The 25,322-nt window shown below is 36.1% G+C and overlaps 1 long non-coding RNA gene across 1 annotated transcript in view; it reads right to left on the reverse strand.

Moving 5' to 3' along the window:
* LOC141423253 (uncharacterized) overlaps positions 1 to 25,322 on the reverse strand; it is a 79,564-nt gene that overhangs the window by 53,758 nt on the left and 484 nt on the right. Inside the window, exon 2 of the long non-coding RNA XR_012447973.1 lies at positions 18,691 to 18,828. This is a non-coding gene — a long non-coding RNA (uncharacterized lncRNA). The remainder of the gene's footprint in view (positions 1 to 18,690; positions 18,829 to 25,322) is intronic.

Here is a 25,322-nt window from a genome sequence, read left to right on the forward strand (position 1 = left end):
GCATGTCCTAGTATACGATTAATTTCCTCTTTATTTTTTAAAGTTGAATAATATTTATTATATGTATGTACCACATTTGTTTTAGCCTTCATTTGTTTTTGAACATTTAGGTTGCTTCTACTTTTTGGCCATTGTGAGTAATACTGCAGTGAACATGGATGTGATAACATCATTTCAAGATTCTTTTGGATATATACCCAGAAGTGAGATTGCTGGATCATCTTAGTAGTTTTATTTTTAATGTTTTGGGGAAACTCCATACTGTTCACCATTTGACAGCACCACCAACAATTTCTTCACATCCTCCCCAACACATTTTATTTTCTGGGTTTTTTTATAATAGTCACCCAAACAGATATAAGGTGATGTCTTACGGTTTTCATTTGGATTTCCCCAATGGCTCGCACTGTTGAGCATCTTTCCATATGCTTGTTGGCTATCTGTATATCTTCTTTGGAGAAATGTCAATTTAATAAATTGACTCATTTTCTTAATTAGATTTATTGCGTTTTGTTGTTGACTTGTAGGAGTTTTTTATATTTTATAGATATTAACCCCTTATTAGATGTATGATTTGCAAATATTTTTTTCCATTCCATAGACTGAGTTTTCACTCATTGAGTTCTTCTTTTGCTGAGCAGAAATTTTTCAGTTTGACATAGCCTTGTTTTTCTATTCTTGCTCTTGTTGCCTGAGCTTTTGGTGTTATATATGAAAAATTATTACCATATCCAGTGTCGTGCAGCAAGGAGAGGTGGCCCAAACAATGTATACACAAATGAATAAATGTATAAACAATAACAAAATCCAATGCCATGACATTTTCCTGTATGTTTTCTTCTATGAGTTTTATAGTGGCTGCTTTACATTTAGTTGTTCATCCATTTTGAGTTAATTTTCGTATGTTGTAAGGGAAGGGTCCAACTTCATTCTTTTGTATGTCAATATTCAGTTTTCCCAACACCGTTTATTGAAGAAACCATCCTTTCCCCATTGTGTGGTCTTGGCACCCTTGTCAGATATCATTTGGTTATATATAAGAGGGGTTATTTAAGAACTTTTATTACATTCCATTGGCCCAAATGTCTGTCTTTATGCCACTAACATACTGCTTAGATCACTGCAACTTCGTAACATGTTTTTAAATCAGGAAGTATGAGGCCTCCAGCTTTTTCCCCCCTCGAGTTTTTTGTTTGTTTTCTTTTTTGGTGGTAAGGATTGAAACTAGGGCCTCATGCATACTAAGCAAGTGCTCTACCAATGAGCTACATCTCAGCCCTTCTTTTTTGACTATGAGGAGTCCTTTGAAATTCTATACGAATTCTGAGATGTTTCTTTTTCTGTTTCTGCAAAAACTGTCACAGGCATCTTGATAGTGATTGCATTTAACTGGTAGAACACTTTGGGTAATAGGAGCATTTAACAATTTTATCTTCCAATCTACACAAACATAGGACGTTTCTTCATTATGTTTTACTAAATTTCTTTGAGTGAAGTTTTGAAGTTATTATATACAAGTCTTTCATCTCGTTGGTTAAGATCATGGATAAGTATTTTATGCTGTTTGATGCTATCGTAAGTGGGATTGTTTTCCTAAATTTTATTTCTGATTGTTCATTAGTAGTGTATAAAGACATAACTGATTTTTCATGACATTTTTTGTATCCCGCAATTTTACTAAATTCATTCATTGTACTAGTTTTAATGGAGTCCTTAGAGTTTCTACATATAAGGTCATATCATTTGTATACAGAGATGATTTTACTTCTCCCTTTACAATTTGTGTGCCATTTTTTTTTCTTCTTGATTGGTCTGGCTAAAATTTTTAGTAATATGTTGACTAGAAATGGTGATAATAAGCACCCTTTCCTTGTTCCTGAGCATAAAGAAAAAGCTTTCAATTATTCAGCCATTCATCATGGAATCTGATATTAGCTGTGGAATTTTCAAATATAACCTTAATAGCCATAATAATGTTCAGTTAATTTTCTTCAACTACCATTGTGTTAAGTATTTTTATTATAAAAACACATTAAATTTATCAAATATTGTTCTGTAATTTACATAACCATGTAGTTTTTGTTCTTATTTCTGTTAATGTAATATACTATATTGATTAATTTTCATATGTTGAACCATTCTTACTCTATTCCAGGATAAACTAAAGTTTGTCATGATGTATAATTCTTTTAATGTGTTGCTGAATTTTGTTTACTAGGATATCGTGGAGGATTTTTTGCATCAAGTGGTCTGTAGTTTTTTTTTTTCTTTGTATTATCTTTGTCTGATTGTGGTACCAGAGGAATGATGACCCCATAGAAAAAAATCTAGAAGTGTCCCACTCCCTGACCCCTCGAGATTTTTATAGGAGTTTGAGAGGGATTGGTGTTAATTCTTCTTTACCTTTTTGGTAGAATTCCTCAGTGAAGCCATATGGTCCTGAATTTTGTTTTTTTTTTTTTTGCTGGGAGGCTTTGATTATTTGATGTCCCTGCTAGTTATAGGTCTCTTCATGTTTTTTATTTCTTTGTGATTCAGTCTTGGTACATCACATGTTTCTAAAAATATATGCATTTCTTTTAGATTATTCAATTTGTTGGCATACCTCCATAGGTTCTTAAGACCATTATTCTCCACTGTCAGTATGTGAGACTATTTGTATTATGACCTTATCATCAGAATTTTATCTTAAAAAATTTTTACATATCTAATTAGTAGAAAAGTTGTAATTATCACACTACTTTGAGTAAATATGAACAATTTTCTACATACCTGATATAAAATGCCTTATATGCAAACTATTACTTTGAATAAAAGTGAGAGGTGGTAATGATTATTTATTTTACCAGGTGATAGCTTTTCAGCAATGCTTAGAAAATATTTCCTTTAACTAGAAAATATTTCCTGAGGAAGTATCACCAAGTTTACTTTGCCAGAAATGCTTTTCCAAGTGAGGAAATAAAGCAGAAAATTTTACTTTCTAATAGTAAAAAAAAAAATGAATTATAGCATGGGTATAACAGATTACACAAATCAAATTAACCAAATTTTATTTGCTCTTAAATTATAGACATATGTAAATTTATGCACACTAAATTCTGTCTTCCACTGCAATGAACTGTTTTTAGGATCCTTTTGTTACAGGACTGAATTAGGCAATACCACAAATGGAGTCTCTGTGGGCCATGCACAAAGTAGATAATCCACAGATGATTTTTAAAGACTAGGTTTATATACATAAATAAATATGCACATACATATGCAGAAGAGAAGGAAAGTAGAGGACACATCTTAAAATGCACATATTTTATAAATTAAAAATATACCTTCTGGCCTAGAAGAAACATCTAGCTATGGTGACATGAAAAAGTTAGAAAATCTTCTCTTCACAAAGCTAGCATAAAACTAGACAAAACTGTCACAAATAACCATGTTAAAGATCTGAAAAGTTTCCAAAAGGCAACCACAAATTCAGAAGCTTTTATTCTTGAAAATTGTTAAAGTTCAAGATAAAAACAACGGAAGTTCTGTGACCTTGACTATGAATTTTCCTATCCATGACTCTTCTCCCAGCCATGTGGTAACCAAAGCAAGGCAGGGCAGCAAATCAAAAGTTCTGCTGCCACAGAGAAAAGACCTGCTTTGAGATGGTGACAAAATAAAAATGCAAAACAAAACAATAACAAAAAAACACTGCTTTGGTAACACAGATAATAAATTAGAAAATCCACATCGTTACTATTTGAGGTTGAAGTCCTGCTTGGGGCAAGTAGTACACAAACAGAAATTCTACAAGGAAACCCTGGAAAAGACAACATCATTGATAGACTACATAAGTGTTCTGTCTCCCCATGGTTGGCTAGGAAATGCCAGGTATGCATAGAGGAGACCTGTGAGAGTCCAGTTAGAAGTTAAGACCAACAGAGACATAAGAACCAGTTGAATTTTAAACATGATCCTTAAACTACTTGCATATTGATTGCTATAAGATGGAAGGTTTATTAGCTGGAGTTGTTAGTGTACAACTTTTACTCACATCATTAGCTAATCCCTAAGTTACACAAATATAGAGACAATCACTAACAAGTCAGGCAAAAAGTAAACTTAAAAGTAAAAACAACTAAGCAGAAATGTCAGCAGCAGCCCATGTAAGAGAAATTTTTGTATTTTAAAGTCCAGACAAGGTACAAAAAGAAAAATCAAAATCCAGTGTTGGTACAAGAGATTATCTATCACAGTACATAAAATGTCCAGTTTTCAACCAAAATTTATATGAAAATCCAAAACCCATGACCCATACACAAGAGGAAAAAGTAGTAGTCAATAGAAAATAACTCTGAGCAGGCACAGTAAGTTTATCTCATGTTCAATGAATTAAAACAAAATATCACAAAAGCGACCCAGCAAATAGAGAATCTCAATAAATATGCAGTATAAAAAGAGGCAACTGGAAACTCTAGAATTAATATATAATAATGAAAGATTCCTAAGATAGGTTCAAAAGCAAATTAGAGACAATAGATAGAAGAATCAATGAATGAGAAGATTGGCTAATCTAAAAAAATAGAGGAAAAAAAACACTGAAGACAAACATCAACTCAGACTGGTAAGTAAGGCCAAACATAACAGCATTCGTATAAAGGGATTCATGAACACAGAAAAGAAAAAAAAGCAAAGATTCCTATCAATATCCCAGCAAGTTTGTTAAAGAAATTGCCAATAAAGAAACGGGCACATGAATTAAACAGGGACGTCTCAAAGGAAGAGGTGCAAATGGTCAGTAAATACATGAAGAAGTGTTCAACTTCCCTGGTTACAAAAGAGATGCAAATCAAAACAACAATTAGATTTCATCTTATCCCAGTTAGAATGGCCAAAATCAAGGGTAATAACAACAACAAATGCTGGCGAGGATGCAGAGGAACACTAACCCCCATACATTGCGATGGGAATGCAAATTATTATAACCAATATGGAAAACAAAATTCCTCAAAAAGCTGAAGACAAAACTACCATATGACCCAGTGGTACTGCTCCTGGGCATGTACACAAAGGAACGTAAGACAGAGCACAATAGAAATACCTGTACACTGATGTTCATTGCAGCACAATTCACAATAATGAAGCTTGGAAACAACAACTGATGAATGGATCAAGAAAATGTGGTTTATATACACAATGGAATATTACTCAGCCATAAGGAATAATGACATGTGATTTGAAGGTAAATGGATGCAATTGGAGGACATCATGTTAAGTGAAGTAAGCCTGGCTCAGAAACACAAAAGCCACATGTTTTCTCTCATACATGGGAGATAGATCCAAAGATAAACATTTATACAAAAACAAGCATGATCATATACAAATTCAGTTGCAGAACATGTTTGTAACAGTGGAACTACTCTATGTAACTTGGGGAAAGAGGAAAAGAAAAGGAAAAGAGAATGATAGAGCATCAGTAATACTGCATAACATAAGATGTGAAAGTAGAGGATATAAGGATGTATGTTGAAAGCTATGAGAAAACGGGGGCAGGAAGGTAAAGGGATAAGGGAGAGTAATGGAAGGGGTTGAACAGACCAAAATAAAATAACTCACAGTGGGCATACATTGAGACACCCCTTTGAACATCAACTTAAATATTAATAATGAAAAACAGGACTATAGAATAGGCACAGTGTGTGGGGGGGGTACTAGTGGGGGGAGGATGAATGAAGGAGATTAAGGTGATGGTGTATGGTTGATGGACTTCATATACGTATATGAAACAGAATTAAAAAACCTCTTGCAATTGCTTTAAATGTGGTGGGGAGAGCAGTTAAGGAGGAGAGATGATGGGGACAATGTAATTAATGCACAATGTAAGTCTAATCAGAATTGTCACTATGAATTCCCCCCTGTAAAATGAATATATCCTAATAAAAATTTATTTAAAAATAAATGAATATTAAAATGTGTAGAATAATGCTGGCATGAAGAAGACACAATTTTAACAGCAGTAAATGTTGGCTTTTTATACTAAAAAAAAGAAATTGATAAGCTGATCCTTAAAATTATATGGAAATCTAAATGATCTAGAAAAGCCAGGTCCATGTTTTTAAAAAAGCAAAGATGAGGGACTTACAGTAACTGATTTTTTTAAAATTACAATATATCTATGATAATTAAGAGAGGGTTGGCCCGGGATACACATACCAATTAGTGCAAGTGAATATGTGGTCCAGAATTAAATGCTTGCTTTCATAGTCAATTGATTTTAACAAAGATACACAGACAATTCAGCAAATAAAAAATAGTCTCTTTTCAGCCAATGATGTTGAAAGAATCATATGTCTATGGGTTAAAAAATAAACTTAGACCTTTAAATCATATTCAAAAATTAACTCAAAATGTAAGAACTAAAACTATAAATCTAGAATAAAATCTGGAAGATAATTTTAGCAATCTTTGTTTAGACAAAGCTTCCTTAGGTATGCTACTAAAGCACAATCCATAAAAGAAAAACATAATGAATTACATCACCAATAAAAAATTTAAAAATGAAAACATCATCGAGAAGGTGAAAAGACAAGCCACAAACTTAGAGAAAATATTTGCAAGTCATGTATCTTATAAAAGGTTTATATGCATATATATTCTGAACATGTAGCAAATTCTTCCAACTCAATAGTATAAGAATGAAAAAAAATTTGCATAGATAGCTTAACAAAGAAAACATTGAAATAGCTAATTAGCTCATGAAAAGATTCTCAACACCATTAGTCATTAGAGAAATACAAATTAAACCACAACGAAATAAACTACACATCTACTGGAATGGCTATAATCCAACAGACTAATAATACCACACATTGATGAAGATGTTGTAAAACAGGAACCCTCATACATTGCTTGTGGTGATGTAAAATGGCACAGCCACTTTGGAAAATAGTTAAATAATTTCTTAATATATAATCTAGCAGTTCTACTCCTAGATACCTAGCCAAGAGAATTAAATATATATGCCCATACTTAAACTTATGTGTGAAGGTCAGCGTTTGATAATGTCCCCAAATTGAAAGCAATACAAATATGTTCAATGGGTAAACAAGATGTGATATGTCTACATAAGGGAATACTACACAGCAACAAAAATTAATAAACTATTGATATATCTGTAATGTGAATGAATTCAAAGCATTATGATAGCTGAAAGAAACCATATACACAAAAACATATATTGTAATATTCCTTTTGTATGAAATTTCATAGAAAAGGAAAAACTATAGCAACATAAAGCAGAAGCTAGTTGCCTGGGGCTAAATTTGGGAATGAGATTGACTACAAAAGGAGCCTATGGAAGCTTCCTGTAGTGGTAGAAAGTGTTTTAAACTAGATTGTTGTGATGATTACGTAATTTACAAACTTTCTAAAACTTACCAAATTATATTTATAATGAATAAATGGCATTTAGAGTGGTTAAGTGATATGTTCAATTATACCCCTATAGGTATATATATTGTATTTCCATATATATTGTATTTCCATATATATTGTAATTTACCATTAGCATTTCTGTTTTCACCTCATTTCAAGATATATCAAAGAAATTCGGTGTCTCAAGCCCCTTAAAAGAACATAGAAGTAACACTCACTGTATTCCTTCATTTCTCGTTAGCTGATCCACTTTAAAGTTGGGGTATCTCTTTTACAAAGCAAAAATGGTATTCCTCTACTACCTGAGTGCCAAGTATTGTTATTTTTCATGTGTTCCTGATATTTGTAAGGTGCTATCATCTCATCACAGACTTGATAAGGTTCTTAAACTGCATATATCTAATCTAATTACAAACAGTAACCCTGGTAGTGAACACAGAAATTATAATGAAAGTCAAGTGTATTTCGCCACATTCTTTTTGCCCTTAACCAAAATCTTGTCTGTCTCCTATACACCAGTGCTTCCTCCTTCCCATGTTTCACTGTGGTCCCACTGTCTGCTCCCACAACACAAGGGAAATGTGTTATTTCCCTTCTGTTTTATTCCCAAACCCATAATTATGCAGCATCAATACCTAGAAATGCCTCCAATGCTCTTGCTTTTAAATACAATTTAATTCAAATATAGAAGGCTTCTGTAGTTACTGTTGTTCCAGACACCAAATTTTACCCTTAGTTAGTGATTCAAGTAGATCTCCAAACACCACAAACTAAGCTCAACATCAGTGAGAATTAAGAAAGACTAGGATAATATCTCACTAATTTATATATTCATAATATTTTGCTGTTTATAAAGAAATTTCTCCTGTAAATTTATTAATTTTTCATCAGAGTCCTGTAAAGTGACTATAATTAGCCCAGTTACACAGGTGACAGGGGTAGTTTTTAACTTATCATCCAAAGATACCTGGAAGTAGATAGTAGATTTGTGTCCTAACTTCAAATTCATTCTTTTTCAAACTTGGTCACTGAACTGACATAATTATTCTCATTGAAATAAAGAGTAAGTAATAAAGATAATTATAGTGTCCCTTTTCTACACTTCAGCTCCAAGGACTGACATTGGAAAGGCTTTTTATGTTGGAACATATGATAAAACCTGCTTGCGGTCCCAAATGAATAGTAGCATGATCAACAGAGACCCAGAGTATCTGGTCACTCCCATAGGACATGTTGACCAAATGTTGTCAAGTTGGTATGTCTGTGAACATTTCTTTTCTAACATGGAAATTCAGCACTTTTATAAATACAAAGGGACTTTGGGATGTCACCTATCTCCAGTGAATTTTGAGGGTGAAACTTAGCGTTACTGTACTTTTTGTTTGGGGTGGGGAAGCATGAGATAGAGTCTCAGGCTGTCCTTGAATTCTCCATCCTTGTACCTCAGTCTCCCGAGTGCTTGGATTACAGGCATGTACCACCATGCCCAGTTATACTTTCTTATTAAAAACAAATACAAGTTAACTCTTCCAAATAATTAACAAATTTAGTAATCACAGCTTGCTACTGGGTTGTTTGTTTCCCCTTATGTTCTAATCTTTAGATACACTGCTTATCAATATGTGAGGTTTCATAAATTTATACAATTTTATATCTCTTTTCCAATTGCATGGCAAGTTTTTGCTTTGCAAAGATCTGCAAAATCCATTATTTTATTTCATCCTTTCAAGAGGAATGACCGTGACAGAATGTAGTCACAAAGGTAGACTTTCTTCTTGGATTAGGAAACTCGGGGTCAGGAAGTTAGTTATTTGCTCAAGTGCTTACATTTCTCAAAAGAGACATGGATTAATAAAGTTTTCACTTGACAGCTATAATTAAGGAATGATAAATTGCTTTAGCCAGCAAATGATTATTCTATAAAATAAAAATCAAATAAAGACATTGAATAATGAAGCTGAAAACCAGTTTTCCTTGCTACAGACATTATTTTAATTACTTGTTTTATTTATTTACTTATTATTATTAATGGGTCTATAAATAAGAGATTGATATGTACCCAACATTTTATTATTCATTTCATGTTTTACACTCACTATCTCACATAGTTGATCTCTCCTATGAAAGATTATGAAGGTATGCTTATCCACATTTTAAATATGAGTTACCTAAGATTTAGCAGGGAGCTTGTCCAAAATCACACAACAAAGAGTTTCAGATTCCAAATAACTTTCTTCTAGTAAGTTATAATATGCCAAATGTGATATTTTAAGGCATACACACCTATGTGTCTCATCCACATGACTGTACACATATGCACACACTTCTAAATAACACATAAATAACAGTTGTTATGTATGTGAAGTGCCTCTTTTCCTTGATGCTTTATTCCCCAAACAGGCAAGGCTGGAGTTACAATGGCTCCACTGAAGGCGTCATTTCATTCCACAAGGGGTACTATTATGCATGTTATGATGTTTAAGATAGAGTGCACAGTCTGTCACGTCAACTCTCATCTACTTCAATGACAGATTATTTTTCTTCCAGCACTAGTGGTTTGAATATATCAGCTACCAAAGAAAAGGACATTTTTCTTGGAGTCCAAACACACACACAAAATATTGTGATGGAACCACAAAACAGAATTCAAGTAACCTAAAAATTCTGACTTAACCCACAAGAGCAAAGAAAGGTACTAGTTAGCCAAACAATTCAGTAAGCATCAAAGTCCTTAATTCACCCCAAACAGGGTCAGCTGCACACAGCACAGAGAAACTCAGGTTTATTGAGTATTACTATACGTAAGATACTGTGCTAAATGTTATACAAGAATTACTTCATTTACTCTTCACCCTAACCCTATGAAATGGCAACGATTATTACTTCCATTCTCAATGTGTGAAAATTGAAGCAAATAATTTCAAGTTAACTTGTTCAAGGGTACTCAGCCAGAAAGAAGCAAAGGTGGGGTTCCAAATGAGACATCAGAAACTGAGCTCATAACCTCTACATATATGTACATATATATATTTGCAATAAAGCTGAGAAACAAAATTTTAGGATGAAGGAAATTCATATTTATATGGGCAAACATCAGAATATCCAGAAGTCAATTTGTTTGACAAAAAATTTTTTTAAAAAGCTACCCATTCATGAAACATATTCGAGCTTCCAAAAAAATATTTGCTAGATATCAATTCACTAGATTATGACTTCAAATAACATTTGTCTATTTTTGCTTGAGGCTTTTGCTGAGATTAAAACAGCAGGAGAAGGGCAGTGCATTTTCTTGTATACTTTTCCTTTTTAAAAGGAAAGGTCTCATCTGATCCATTTATGTTCTAGGTTTGTATTGGCAAATACCTCTCATCACTTAAGCCAACTCTGACCAACCCACCTACCTTAAAAGGAATTCTGAAATCATGGCTAGAGAGCAATGATTGATTAGCACTGTCTGTCATGGCAGGGGTATGGCAGCATGCATGACTTGTACTTGACAACCCTTCCCTAGACAAACAAATATACACCTCCTGAAATATACTCCAAGGTAGTCTGTGTCTATAACCAGCCAAGGTGGAAGGAAGGAAGGGAAGAAAGGAAGGAGGGAGGGAGGGAGAGAGAGTGAGAGGGAGAGAGAAAAGGAGGGAAAGAATAAGACACACTTAAGACAACTATGTTGGTAATTGGTTAAAAGATAAAGAAGCAAATGTTGACCTGAAATGTACACAATGATTAACAACATGGACAAAACTGATTAACAATTGTTGAGCTTTGTATATATTTTTCCCTGTCCATCAAATGCCTCTTTCCAGTCCTATGCAAGCAGCACACTCACCCCTGCCACCGTAACTTTGCTCAGGCTATTTCCTTGTTGCTATTTCCCTTGTACTTCCCTTCTACCTAGCTACAGCCTTCCTACTGAAGTCCTGCCTCCTTGAATGTGGGCATGGGCACTTAGGGGAAAATCCTAAAGGTTGTCTCAAGTGACACAAGAGGGGCATCAACCCTATGATTTTGCAATTTCCAGGAAGGCCTTAAAGCTCACTAGAACAGAACAGGGAAGGTAACCTAGCTGATTAGTATAGAACTTGGGATTTAAATCCAACTTTTCTCAGTGCTAGGAGCATGGCTCAAGTGGAGAGTACCTGCCTAAACTCAAGTTTTCTCTGTTTCAGTTTGCCAGACTACTGCCTCCTAATCAGCCCAGTATAACTCTTTAGTGGCAAATGGAATGCTGGGTTATCTCTAACAGATCCTTTTAATTTCTCTTTCACTTTATTCCATTTGAACAGATTGTCCAAGGCTGAATCCTTGGAGAAGTGTGGTGCTCAGGAAAACCAGAGCTGTCAGAAAATTAAGCTTCTGCTAGTACATGAGAGAGCAAGGAATGATAGGCATGGGCAATAACTTCCTAAATGGAACCCACAGGGCTCAGAAACTAGAAGGGATTTGCAAATGGGATTACATGAAACTAAGGAGCTTCTATACGGTGAAGGAAATGGTTGCCAGACTGGGGAGGTGGCCCACAGAATAGGAGAGAATCTTTGCCAGCTATACATCTGACAAGGGATTGACAACCAGAATGTATAGGGAGCTGGAAAAACTAAACTCCCAAAAAATCAGTGACCCAATGAAGAAATGGGCCAATGATCTGAACAGAGCTTTCTCAAAGAAAGACGTTCAAATGGCCAAAAATCACATGAACAGAGCTTTCTCAAAGAAAGACGTTCAAATGGCCAAAAATCACATGAAGAAATGCTCAACATTCTTGCTCATGGAAGAAATGCAAATCAAAATTACACTAAGATTCTACCTTACTCCTGGTAGGATGGCTACCATTAAGAACACAAACAACAAATATTGGCAAGGATGTGGGAGAAAAAGGAACCATCATATACTGTTGATAGGAATGTAAATTAGTACAACCACTATGGAAAGCAGCATGGAAGCTACTCAAAAACTAAAAGTGGAACTGCTTATGATCCAGCAAAACCATTCCTAGGGATATGCCTGAAGAAATGTAAGTCAGGTTACAATAAAGGCCCTGCACACCTCTGTTTATTGCAGCACTTTTTATAGTAGATAAGCTATGGAAACAGTCAAGATGCCCCACAACTGATGAATGCATTGAGAGAATGTGGTATTTATTATATACAATGGAGTTTTACTCAGTCATAAAACGGAATGAAGTTTTGTGGTTTGCAGGTAAATGGATGGAGTCAGAGAATGTCACCTAAAGTGAAGTTAACCAGAGAGCCAAAGGCTGTACATTTTCTCTCATACGTGAAATATAGACACAATACAAATACAAGCAATATTATGAAAAATAGGTCACACTGAGGGGAGGTCACTAACAGGAGGTGGAGGAAAAAAAAGACGCTAAGAAGGTGAATATGGTTGATATACTTTTTATACAAGAATGAATGTGGAATTTCTTTGAAATCACTATAAGAATGGGACTAAAGTGGAAAGGAGAAAAATAGAGGAGATGATGTCACAAGGAAACTCCCTATAGAGCTATCTTAAACAAACAAAATGTCTTTTTTTCAAAAGTGGAGAACAGGAGGGTAAAACAGGTCTTGCCTGGGTATTGGTACCAGTGGGAGGGAGGAAGATATAAGGAAAGGGTGAAAGAGGCTGAATGTAGTGGATAGCGAATATTATATACTTGTGTATGAAAATGGAAAAATGAGACCTGTTGAAGCTATTTCAGGAATGGGGGAGAATAATAGTGGTAGTCAATTCAACTATGATATATTGTAAGAACTATTATAAATGGCCAAATGTACCCCCACTGTAACAATAATATGATAATAAAAAAAGAAAAGAAAATTGAGTTTCTAGTTCCAGCTCTGCCATGTGCTAGCCAGATATGCTCAGTTATTTCTCTTCATCTGAATCTCCTCATCCATAAAATGGGATGAATAGTCACTTCTTCTGTTGCCTAAGGTTGTTATAAGGACCAGGAAGGCACCCATACTGAGGCAATGTTTCTTTTCTCCTTTCTCAGACTCAGTTTTAAGGAAAGGGAAGATCCTCACATCCTGGACTTTCATCTCTTACCTTCACAACAACTATTGCCACATGGTACCCTGACCAGTCTGGGCTTTCCCTCTGGACCCAGTGCCAGAGTCTTCACTTAACAGAACTCTCCATAATAAAAATACAGCCATCGATATGATATCTGTGAAGCATTTATTTTGTTTGTTTCCTAGCCTTTGTCAATGTTTACGTTCATAAGGAAGAAGTATTGTTTCAATACCATGTAGCATATAATGAAGGTGCATTACTGTCCTTCATAATTTCATTCTGGAGGAAAGGCAGTCCTTTACCTGTCAACATCTGAAAGCTATAAATAGAGAGAAAAATAGAGAAGCTTTAAAAGTCCATTGACATGTATCAGATTTGGAAACTTTCTTGGATGGCTAGAGTGGAAAAATATTTTGCTAAAAAATAGGGAGTGTTGCTACGACTGGCACACAGGCAGACGGTGTAGTTAGTATTTACCCAGCCTGTGGCAAGGGAACACTCAGCTGTTTATTTTAGTGGATAGGGATGTTGGGAGACACTGTCTGTCTAGTCAGAAATGCCCTTTGAGACTGCAAGGCTACCTGTGACCAATTTTCAACTAAATTTATCTTTGGACTTTGTGTAAGTAATTCAACCTTAACCAAATCCTTTTGGTCTTCTATATAGCCATGTCACAGAATTCTTACCAAAAATCAACTGGCTTTGGCCCACAATGATGGCTTCTGATTACTCAGCCAAAGCTGAATTTGAGACTTAGATGCGAGTTCTGGATGAATAGACTGAGTTTTGTTTAATGTGGGATATAACTATCACTTATTAAATAAAACAGACTGATATTTAACAAGTCATTTTCAAGCATCTTTGCCCCTTGCTCCATGGTAGAATAAATGACACATACTATTGACCATTAATTGTTGTTAATCATTTCATTTCATGAGAGTAATTTATGTTTACTTCATTTCTTACTTGAAAGCACAGCTAAGGTTTTTAATAACTACTTTCATTACCATTCTGACACTGACCTGGTGTATGTTCTTTTGATGAAACACACTAGCTTAAAGGATAGAATGGCTGTAACAAGATGCAAAAATGTTTCCCAATTGTGACTACTGATTACTGTTGGTTAATCAGCTTTATTTTCATTGACACTAATTTCCATGTTTAAACCCACTGTGTTTTATTTGCTTACTTTTGGGTTTTTTTGGGAATTGCATCAGGATGCTCAGTTTGAAAGACAATTCTTTTGAGAATATCAAGTTACTGAGCCCAGGAATACATTGTCATAATAGTTCTGAAATGTTTGACCAGGGTAAAAATCAGGCATAAAGATTTATGAAGCAGGGTCTTTATCTGGAGGATTTTTACCCAGTGTTTTGCTCCAATTTCCTGTTTATTTTTACATCCTTGTTTCTGTATCAACTGCTTAATCTTCTCAAAAATTCTGTGAATAGTTATTACAATTCCATCTTATAGATGGTAAAATTCTAGTTAGAAGAAATGAGATAAGTTGCATGGCAAATATATACCCCACCTTAATCCCGTCTGAATCCCATGCCTGGGCTCTTTCTTCAGTCTCAAGAGGGCAGGAATCTGCAGCCCCAGTTTCTTGTCAACTTGACAAATGCACTAAATTCACAGATAAAAGCCTCCATGTTAAGCTTTGAAGGAGTCAGTTCACCTGAGCCTTTACATCTCCTGGACTCTGTTACCACACAGTGGACCTTCATAAGCTCATTGCTGCAGCAACATAGTTGGAATGTGGAGGAGTCCCAACTACAAAGATTTTAACAGGAGAGCTGAAGCATGTGTGGGATGGGCTCTACCTGTACATATAGAGTTGTACCAAGCCATAGTACCAAAGCATCCCAATTAAGAGCTATCTCTTGATGAACAATGCACAGGAAATCTCCTGCGTGGGATTAATCCAGGCAAAAGAACTGAGAATTTCACACATTGCACACAATTTGCACATTGCAAATAAAGGGAATTTGAAGAAAGCTGGTTTACAAAATCATTGGATCAGATATTTTTACTCCCAATTTGTTGTTCAATTGTCTCCTGTTACATTCTTGCTGAAAAGTCTCGTATTATAAATTCAAAATTAAAGAGAATGATGTTTAAATACTTAATCTTAAATTCTTTTTAGACACTCATCACTGGAAGTTTTAAAATTGTAACCTAATACCTCTTCTGCCATAAGAAAGTAGCAGGACACAGCACAAAGTTTTGGGCTTTGAGACCAAGCAGACCTAACATCAAATCCCAGCTTAGAAACTGACAAAATCTGTGTTATTCAGCACATTACTTAACCTGTCTCTGAATATTAATTTTCTTCATTGATGCAAATAGCACTCATCTTATGAAAATATTGTAAGCCCAAAAAAAGTAAAAAAGCTTTAGGTTGGATAACTGTCTTGTGGCCTAGAAAGCAACATTGTCCAACTCCCCACCCAGTGTAAGAATCCACTCTTGGCTTCTCTGACACAGAAAGACCACCTGCTGGAACTTGCAATCCTACAAGATAGCCATTATTCTCTCTTTAGCTATATTTATTAGAAATCTATTCTGAAAATTAAATCAACATTAAATTTTTAAGAGACTTCAAAATAAGTCTCTTAAAAAGAGGGACTGAAACTTGTGCATGATGCACCTTTGGAGACCAATCCTGCCTGCCGTGTGTCATTACAATTAGGCCATTACTGTGGAACTCGCTGACAATCCACCCAGTCCCTGAATCTTTCCTAGCAAGAAAAAGATCACAGACTCTCCCGCTCCTATGCTTTAATTAGAGTTAATTTGTAAGTTTGCTTTCTACTTGCAAAAGCTGTACATACTTGCAAAAGCTATACATAGTAAAGGAAAACAAATTTGAAAAATGTAGAAGGAAAACAATCTAAAATTTCAATCCAAGTATTAACATATTGGTATATGTCCTTCTGCTATTTTTCTTCCCTGCACAAATACATGTTTTTAATCAAAACAGTATCATGCTAAAGATGTCATTATGTAGTCTCTTTATTATGTTCAATTAACTAGAAGATAGAGATAATAGAGCTCAGGGGCTTATCGCCCTCCACAATGATGTGACAGACTGATGAGTAGAAAAGTCAATGAATTAGACAACTCCTGTATAATTAAATATGTCTATACACACTGTTAATCTGGTCATTCAGTCTCGAACTATGAATCTTCATTATCATTTGTAACCATAAGAATGCTTTTGGATCTTAAAAAATATTGGGAGTTGTTTAGATTTATCTAATTCAATAGTCATTAAGGTCAAAAGTAACCTATAATAATCACAAAGTTATCATGTGCTCTACCAAAAAACAGAGACGCTAAGTCTCTGTGATATACCTAGAAAAACTTGTCTAATAGCTACATCCATAAAAGGGAATTAGGTTAGTTTTGTAATCTTGGGGATTATCAGTACATCTTAGCTGTTTACTCACAATAAGACAAGGCAATGTGGATCAGCAGGTCCAAGAATGCAATCCAGCAACCAGGCATGAGAGGTATTGGAGCTAGTCTGGCTCCAAGCTCAGCAGGGCAGATGAGGTGTGCCGGTCAAGACCTCAGCCTCTCTAATCCCTGCTATGACAAAACAACTAAGCCCTTCAGGGGAAGATCTGTGTTAGAATTACCTCTGTGTTCCCATGGCCTTTGTCAGGGATTGGAATATCATAATAACTGTGTTATGGTTTGGAGTTCAATTGCCCTAGTGCCACCAGGCTGGGTGCTCTTGGGAGATGGTAGAACCTTCAGGAGGTGGGACCTCGTGGAAAGAAGTTAGGCTACTGGAGGTGTGCTCTTCAAGAGGATATTGGGAACCTGTCTGACCATGTTCTCCCTCTGTTTGCTTCTTGGCCACCATGAGGTAAACAGTTTTCCTCTGCCACATGCTTTTGCCATGAGCTTCTGCCATTCCACAGGGCCAAAAAATAACAGGGTCAAGTGACCATGGACTAAAACCTCTGAAACTGGAGCCAAAATAAATTTTTACTCTGTATAAGTTGATTTTTTTCAAGTATTTTGTCATAGCAATGGAAAGCTGACTCATACTAACCCCAATTAAATCTATGCAATTCCATTCAACTCACAAATCCCAGTGAGATAGAAGTTGCTAACTACATTGTAAGGATAAAAAATAATAATAAATTTAAGACCACAGAATCAATGAGTTCAGTGAGTATGGAGAAAAGATTCATTCATTTGTTCAAACATTTGTCAAGTACTCACTATATGCCAGAAACTGTCTGGATAGTGAAGACAGAGTCCCTGCATTCACAAAGTATCTCATTCTGGAGGTCAAAGTAAGGAGGAAAAAAACAAAACTATCAAACAAATATACAAGGTCTTTCTAGAAAGTGTGCAGCAAAGTTAAAACAGCACAATAATGTTCTAACATTTATTAGAATGTTCTGGGGACCTCCTCCCAGCTGGAGGTCTGGGGACATTTATTTAGACAGGGTATTCAGGAAGACTTCCTCCAAGAAGATTTCATCTGACATTCACATGAAGAGAAAGATCTAGAAAAATGAAGATCTAATGGAAGAGAAGAAGCACATACAAGGACCCTGAGGCAGGGACAGACTTAACCATGTTTGAAAAAGGAAAATAAGGCAACTGTTTTCAGAGCATATTTTTTTTTAATGTCAAGAATGGTACACAGGGATAATAGAGGTAGGCAGTTTAGGCTGATCACTGAAGGCCATATATATAAAGAGTTGGTATTTTATTCTAAGTGTGATGAACACTTATGGAATATCTGAAGCAAGAGAGAAATATGATTGGATTTATATTTTTTACAGATAAAAATCTCAGTGTTACTCCAAAGCCTATGCTCTTCACCCTAGGGCAACAATGTGTTTCAAATAGTTGTGTCCAATTAGGACAGAATGAAAGAATAACAAGGGCATAGTTCAAGAGGCAGAAGTGAGCCCACTAGATGAGATAAGAGCTGGAATCCAAAGAGAATGTGGCCCATTAGAGAAAGAGGGGTGGTTGCTCATAGGTTTCAGACCCTAAGAAAAGTCAGTTGAGTAAAGCAAAGCAACATTTAGATGGGCAAATGTATCAAGCAACCTAATGTGAGAAAAGGAACACAGGAAAGGTAGATAAAGCAAAAACACACTTGTGGGTACTGAAGGGGAGGAAGGAAAGAAGGGAACCCCCAGGAAGAGGGACTTGAGAATATAAAATACAACTTGGGTGCTGACTGGCGAGCACCCTGACCAGCACTACCTGTTCTCCTGGTTTGTTCAGCTCCTGAGGAATATTGCATAGAAGTTGGAGACAGCCACATTCTGTTTGATGTTAGAGGTGCTGTGTCTTTGGGTCAAGGAAGACTGGATTACACTCCAGGGAAATGAGAAAAGGAAGCTGGGAAAGAAGAAAGTACTAAATTTAGCATCTCTTTCCTTAATCAACCTTCTTGGGTTCCTATTAATCATCTCCATTATTTTCTCAAGGCACACATCATCTTTATTTAATAGCCCATTCTGAAAATTTGCAGGATTACTGAAGTCACGACAGGCAAATTGAGCTGTGTGTGCTCTGTAAACTTCAGATCATTTTCATGAATCTATTAAAGTTCTCATTCCCCTTTCTCCGTCTTTTCTGCTCTGTTCTATTTCCCTCTTTATCTCCTAATCTCTCTCTTTCTCTCCTCTCTTTCTTTCTTTATCTATCCCCCTTCCTCCCTCCTTTCCTCTTTGTATGTGGATAGGAAAATTAAAGTAACAAAAAAATTCTTAGGAATCAATATGAACCTGTATTTTCTGTGAGTTTATCTTTAATATTTCTTCAAATATGAGAGCAGTATTTGTTTTTCTCTAGGCTTCAAGCACATTTTATATTATACAGGATTTCTTTCCAATAATTACTGAAAATAATTTCTTCCCAGTGATTCATTGGCCTTTTCTGGAAGTTCTTTCATTCTTTGAGTGTAATTCACTTGGATCTGAAACATGAAATTGCTTAAATCAACCAAGGATTCCCTTACTATCTCTTTCATTGACTTGTTTTTCAATTTCTTCCTAATGATGTTCCTTTTCATGCTTTTTAGTTTGAAGAACCTTGCTAGAGAACTGGAAAAGGAAAACAAGAGATGAGAAGTTCTGCTTTCTGTGTGTCATGTGTCATTTGTGAAAGTTGCAACCATCTGCCCCAGGCAACTGGCCTATTCCTTCCCTGTTTTTTCTCAATAGTAAACAAATTTGCTCAAAGGAGAAAAGAAAGGGAAGAACAAAGAGTGTTTTTCATCAGAGGTTGGAGTGGAGGGGGGGCAGAATGACACCCAGTGGAGCAAGATCACAGGCTGTTTACCACATATTACTTGGGCCCCAAATCTACCTGCTTGCTTCCCTGTCTGCTTAAGTTCCCACAAAATTATGAAAAGGAAACAAAGGTAATGTTGGACAGTAGTTGGCTTTATATAGGAATGCTATACCCACTATAGAAAAGGATCAGACTCAATTATTTTCGCCTTTCAAAACCTGGCTTTACAACAGAGGTCAACATGAGAAGGGGATCAGTAACCAGTGTAAAGATCAGTTAAAGATGAATCAACTTAGGTTGTAACACGTGTACAAAAAAGTAATGCTAGGAATATTTCTGTATAGCTATCCTTAACTCAACTAGCAAAAACGCTTTGTCTTCCTTATTATGCTTATGTGTTTCTTCAACAAAATTAGTGATAAGGGCAGAACAGGACCTGCCTGGAACTGGTGGGAGGGAGGGAAGTGGGGAGGGGGAGGAAGGTGGGGGGGAGGAAGGTGGGGGGAAGGAAGGTGGGGGAGAGGGGCAGGGGGGAGAAATGACCCAAACAATGCATGTGAATAAATGAATAATTTAAAAAAAAAGTAAAAATAAATAAATAAGTAAAAGTACCTGAAGAGCAGAAAAAAAAAACCTGGCTTTAGCAACTTCTCTTTGCCAGCTCCTTTTAGCCTGCACCCCCACTGTACACATCTGTTTCACAAAACTCACAGCAAACCCCTTTCTCTGTGCTTCATCAGCACTTTGCATTCATCTCTACTGTTAGTCTCAACACACTGTATCATTCTATTCTTTATGTCTGGTTTTTAGCTGACTAGATTAGTATATTAATTTACTAAGGCTGTTGTAATAAATTATAGAATCCATAAGTTGTTAAATATCAGAAATGTATTTCTCACATTTCTGGAGACTTTGAGTCTGAAATCAAGCTGTTAACAAGGATGGTTCTTTTGAGGGCTGTGAGAAAGGGTGTTTCTCCTCTCTCAGCTTTTGGTGGTTCTCTGGCAATCTGGGGTATTTTTTGGCTTGTAGAGGCATCACCCCGATCTCTGCCTTCATGCTCATATGGCATTCTCCCCATGTGTATCTGTCTCTTCATGTGGTATTCCTTTTATAAGGATGCCAATGGATTAGGGGCCTACTTCATTTCAACATTACCTCATCTCAACTAATTACAACTACAAAGATCCTCTTTCCAAAAGAAAAAAAAAGTTATATTCAGAGATACTAAAAGTCAGGACAGGACTTCAACATATGAACTTTAGTTAATTTGCTAAGTCAGACTTTTATTCTTTCTTCGACTCTTTGGAGAAAAAATAGGCTTTTTATGATTAGAGTCATCAAGCTTTGTTACCCCAAACTTAGGACACAAAGAAAGTGTCACAAATCTTTCTTTAGTAGGATTTTAATGTAATTGCATTTGTATCAAGTACCTGAGAATGGTTCTGGATCCCGTGCCCCTTCTTCTTATTATTTCTCCTCTTCCTCATGATCAGTAGGTCTATAAATGTCTCAACCCCTTCACTGGGTTCAGCACAGGGTCCTGCACAAATTGCTGTCATTCTGGCCACCCCTGCCTTACTGTTCTAAGCAATGCTTTCTCTCTTCTTTTTTTAAACTTGAGAGTGAATAATGTGGGACATGTGCTACACTCCATGGAGCCTGATATCACAAAGTAAGACTACAAAGCATTGACAAGGCTTCTGTTACATGTGGATTAAGCCTCGTATTCTGTAAATGTATCTTAAGCATATGTAGAGTTTACTGTTGCAATCAAAACTTACAACAAAGGCAATCTGATGTAAATGTAACAACATGTATAATGAATATTATGTTGCTGTGTGCTCATAAACCATAAGCAGCTCAAATAAATGCCATGTAATACTTAATTTTTACATAGACAATATAAACATGTAGTTTTTGAGCTCTTTTTAGAAGGGCTATAATTAATATCAGGCAAACCAACAGTTCCCCAACCACACACAATTTAAATAACAACGTTCCTAGATTTTACTCCCCATTAATTATTATGCAACTACATTTGAGCACTTTATGACAAGCGCTGTGCCAGGTGGTGTAGACACAGGGAAAGCGACTGTGTAGGCTCCATCATCAAGCAACCTGAGTTCCCTAATTCTCACTCCTAGCTCACACCATCTGGAACTGATGACTCTTGGATTCCACTCCTACCCTCTCATCTTCTGTCAAACTTAGAGAGCTCCTCCACAGCACCCCCTGGTCCCTGTCCCCAAAATCTGGCCTAAGGTTTCAAGTCCACAGAAGCTCTGGTCCCTATCCCCAGACATCATCTGTTCAATAAAGTAGAGCGTCAACATAATTATTTCTGTGTGGCTTCTGAATAGAGCATGTGTGCATGCACACACAAGAGCGGAAAAGGCTTACAAATCATTACAGGTGAAAAGTCCAGGGGGAGACGGGGCAGGGATAACAGAACAGCAAAGAGCAAGGACAGGATAGGGTCGGTTTGCCCCATAGGCACGGACATTCAAGTCCCTCTGAACCCAGGAGTTATTTTCAATGGGCAGGAACAAGTACAGCTCTTTCTTCTGAGCAGGACTGAAGAGAATCTCAGGTGAGGGAAAGAGTCATAAGACAAATAACAGTATGTTAGGAGTTGCTATAAGATGGGAGCCACACTAAGCCCCACATTCATTGTTCATTCTTTTGTTTCATCTTCACAGCCACCATCTGAAGTATTTATTTCTGCTATGTAGCATATGAGAAAACTAACACTGAAAAAAAAATTTGTGAGTGAAAAAAAAATATTGTGAGTGGCACAATAAGGTTTTGTAACCAGTCTTCCTGAATTCAAGCCTATAGTCTTAACTGTTCCACTTTATTGCCTTCATGAAAGACAACCAGATTCACTATGTCCCTTAAACATGCACCAAATTTTACCATGTTTTTAGAGATGAAGGAATGACACCTCCTCTCTTTTCTTATCAGTTTCTTTCTGCTTCTTATTAAAAAATTAAAAACAAAATTTTTTAATAGAAGGAATTGCAGAGAAGTAAGATCAATGTAAATGAGAATTGATGCAAATATAAATGAGGAGGAGGAAGTCATTGAAACTACAAGGCTACCTCTGATGAAAAAGAGTCAGAAAGCAGATTGATGATGCCAAAGACACAAGTCACTGAGCTGACCATTTTACCAAGTCTTGTCTTATTTACATGTAGCCAAAGACCTGCAAATGGAAGCTGGATCCATGAACTCTTCATGCTCCATCTGGACTCCTAACCCTCCTAGGAGGCTGGGCTTTCAACAGAGAGTACACAGTGAGACTTCCAAATCAACCTGAGGACAAAGGGAGGTTCCCAGAGAAGAGAGAAGAAAATACTCTAAATACTTATTCCCAAATTTCTCTCCCTTTCTCTCTCTCTCTGAGAGATGAGGATAGTGATCTGGATTTCACATGCAACTATCCTTTAAGGTTAAAAAAAGTCAAATCATTGCCTACAGTTAAGTAACCAACCTGTTTAATAGATAGTACATGGACATTAATTCAGAAGTTCAAATAAAAATTTTTGGCTCAGTGCTTATGTCTCTCTCACAAGGTCTTCATTCATCATTCTGGTGAATTTATCAAGGTCCAGGGCATTGCTGGGAACTTAGCCAGCTAAGATATATGTATTGTCAGCACATCTCTTTCAGGAACAACTCACATTTACCAAGCTCGTAGGGTAGAAATATAAACCTATTGCCAATTTATTATGTGTGAAGAGCAGTGACTATCACAGGAACTGAAGAGTTTCAAGTTCATACTGCTAGTGCATTTCTTGTGGAGAGAACACTTTCATGAGTGCCAAATCACATTGCAAAGAATGTCTGGTGGCCTGGAAATCAGAACAAAGGGAGTTAAGGAAACAAATACATAATTGCTTCAAGTTGAGACATCCAGTTGCAACCATCCTGCCGAAGATGGTCTGTTGGCTCAGGTGTCTCTTCCCAGGATGCATACTTTGTGGATGTGTGGATAGGCATTAGCAAGGTTGCATCAAAATTCTTTTCTTATTAATGCTTTCACGGCTAACCAGAACTTTCCCTCCCCTCCCTTTAGATATGATAATACATTTTATCCGATTTCAATGAAGTGTTGTAGACTTAAGACTTACTTTGTCTTTTTAAGGTAACTTCCCAGCTTTTATCTATCATTTGTTTATCTTAAAAGTAAATTCTCTGATAATCTTATTTCCTCTTAGAGCCTTTCTATGACACAGAAAAAGCCTCAGGTAAACTCCCAAACATTGGCAACAGTATGCATTTTAGTATCATTGGTGAACAAAGAAAATATGAAAAGCAGAATATTAAGACCAAACAGCTTTCCCTAAGCCAAGAATCAGTATTGGCAGACTATATATATTTTTGTTCATTCATTTATTCATTCTTTCATTCCACCAGGGTCTATTAAGAACCTAAAATTGGCTAGACACGTTCTAGACTCAAGGAAACAGGCATCAACCAGCTTCCATGAGCCTTTAATTTAAGTGAGAGGCAGGAAACAGATCACAAACAGCAAAATAAAAGTAAATAGCAAGTAGTGAGTGGCAAGTGCTCTAAAAAAATAAAACATATTGTGGAGTGCCTGGGTAAGGTGGCCAGAAAAGCCCTCTCTAAGGCAATCAGGTATAACCATAAACCAATCACTTATTAAGAAGGACATACATATATGTAAATCATGACAAATAACATTGCACACAAAGGGTATATCTAGTACAAGTCATACATCTCACTTTTATTAGACATCTGCCTAACCATCTAAGCATGGTAAACATCTCTCACTTGTGAATTTCACAAAAATTTCAACAGGCAGCAATTGCATTATAGATATGCTCTAGAACATGGAGGAAATAGAGCCTCAATTTAAGGTATTTTCTAATATACCATTTCTGGAACTTGTAAATGTCAGACAGAACAACTTTCTCACTTTATTTACCCAACCATTAATATATGTGGTAGATGATTTGGACGACAAAACAGACTGCACATGCTTTAACTGTTTTCCTCTAATTAAACTCCTCCCTCCCTCCCCAACAATCTTGAAAGTCTGTGTATTGCCAGCCTGGTTCTAATGCCTATACCAAAGTGACAATATTGACTTTTGATTCTCTCATATATGCCTTCAATTCTCTAAATGAAGAGAGACTTGCTTGATTCGATTTTTGGTCTTCCATTAAGTCTTACTCATCATGAAAGCATCAAAAAGCAGCAAAGCTATTAGGTCTTGGTGCTTTCCTTTAGTAGGTAGTCTTTACTGGACTCTAGCCTCTGGTTTTCAATAATTGGAGTCACATTTCATTCTCATTTCTGACACAGAATGACAGTAGGCAAAGAAGAAAACAAAAACTAGAAAAACAGAGCAGATGCATTTTAGTGCCCTGAGTATTCAGTATTGAGCTAAAAGCAGCTCTTGGGAGTATTTTGTCTTGGTTAGTCCACAGAGTAACAATGTCTTAGCTTGTGGTTTGTGGGTTTCCTTTGGTGTATTTTGTCCCTCCAGATACTTTGCTGTTGTTTCCTAATTTAAAACTCACCATTTTAAAATACTCTGTGTTTTCCTACTTAATGTCAGAAAA

Source organism: Castor canadensis, chromosome 1, assembly GCF_047511655.1.
Source record: "Castor canadensis chromosome 1, mCasCan1.hap1v2, whole genome shotgun sequence".
NCBI lineage: Eukaryota > Metazoa > Chordata > Mammalia > Rodentia > Castoridae > Castor > Castor canadensis.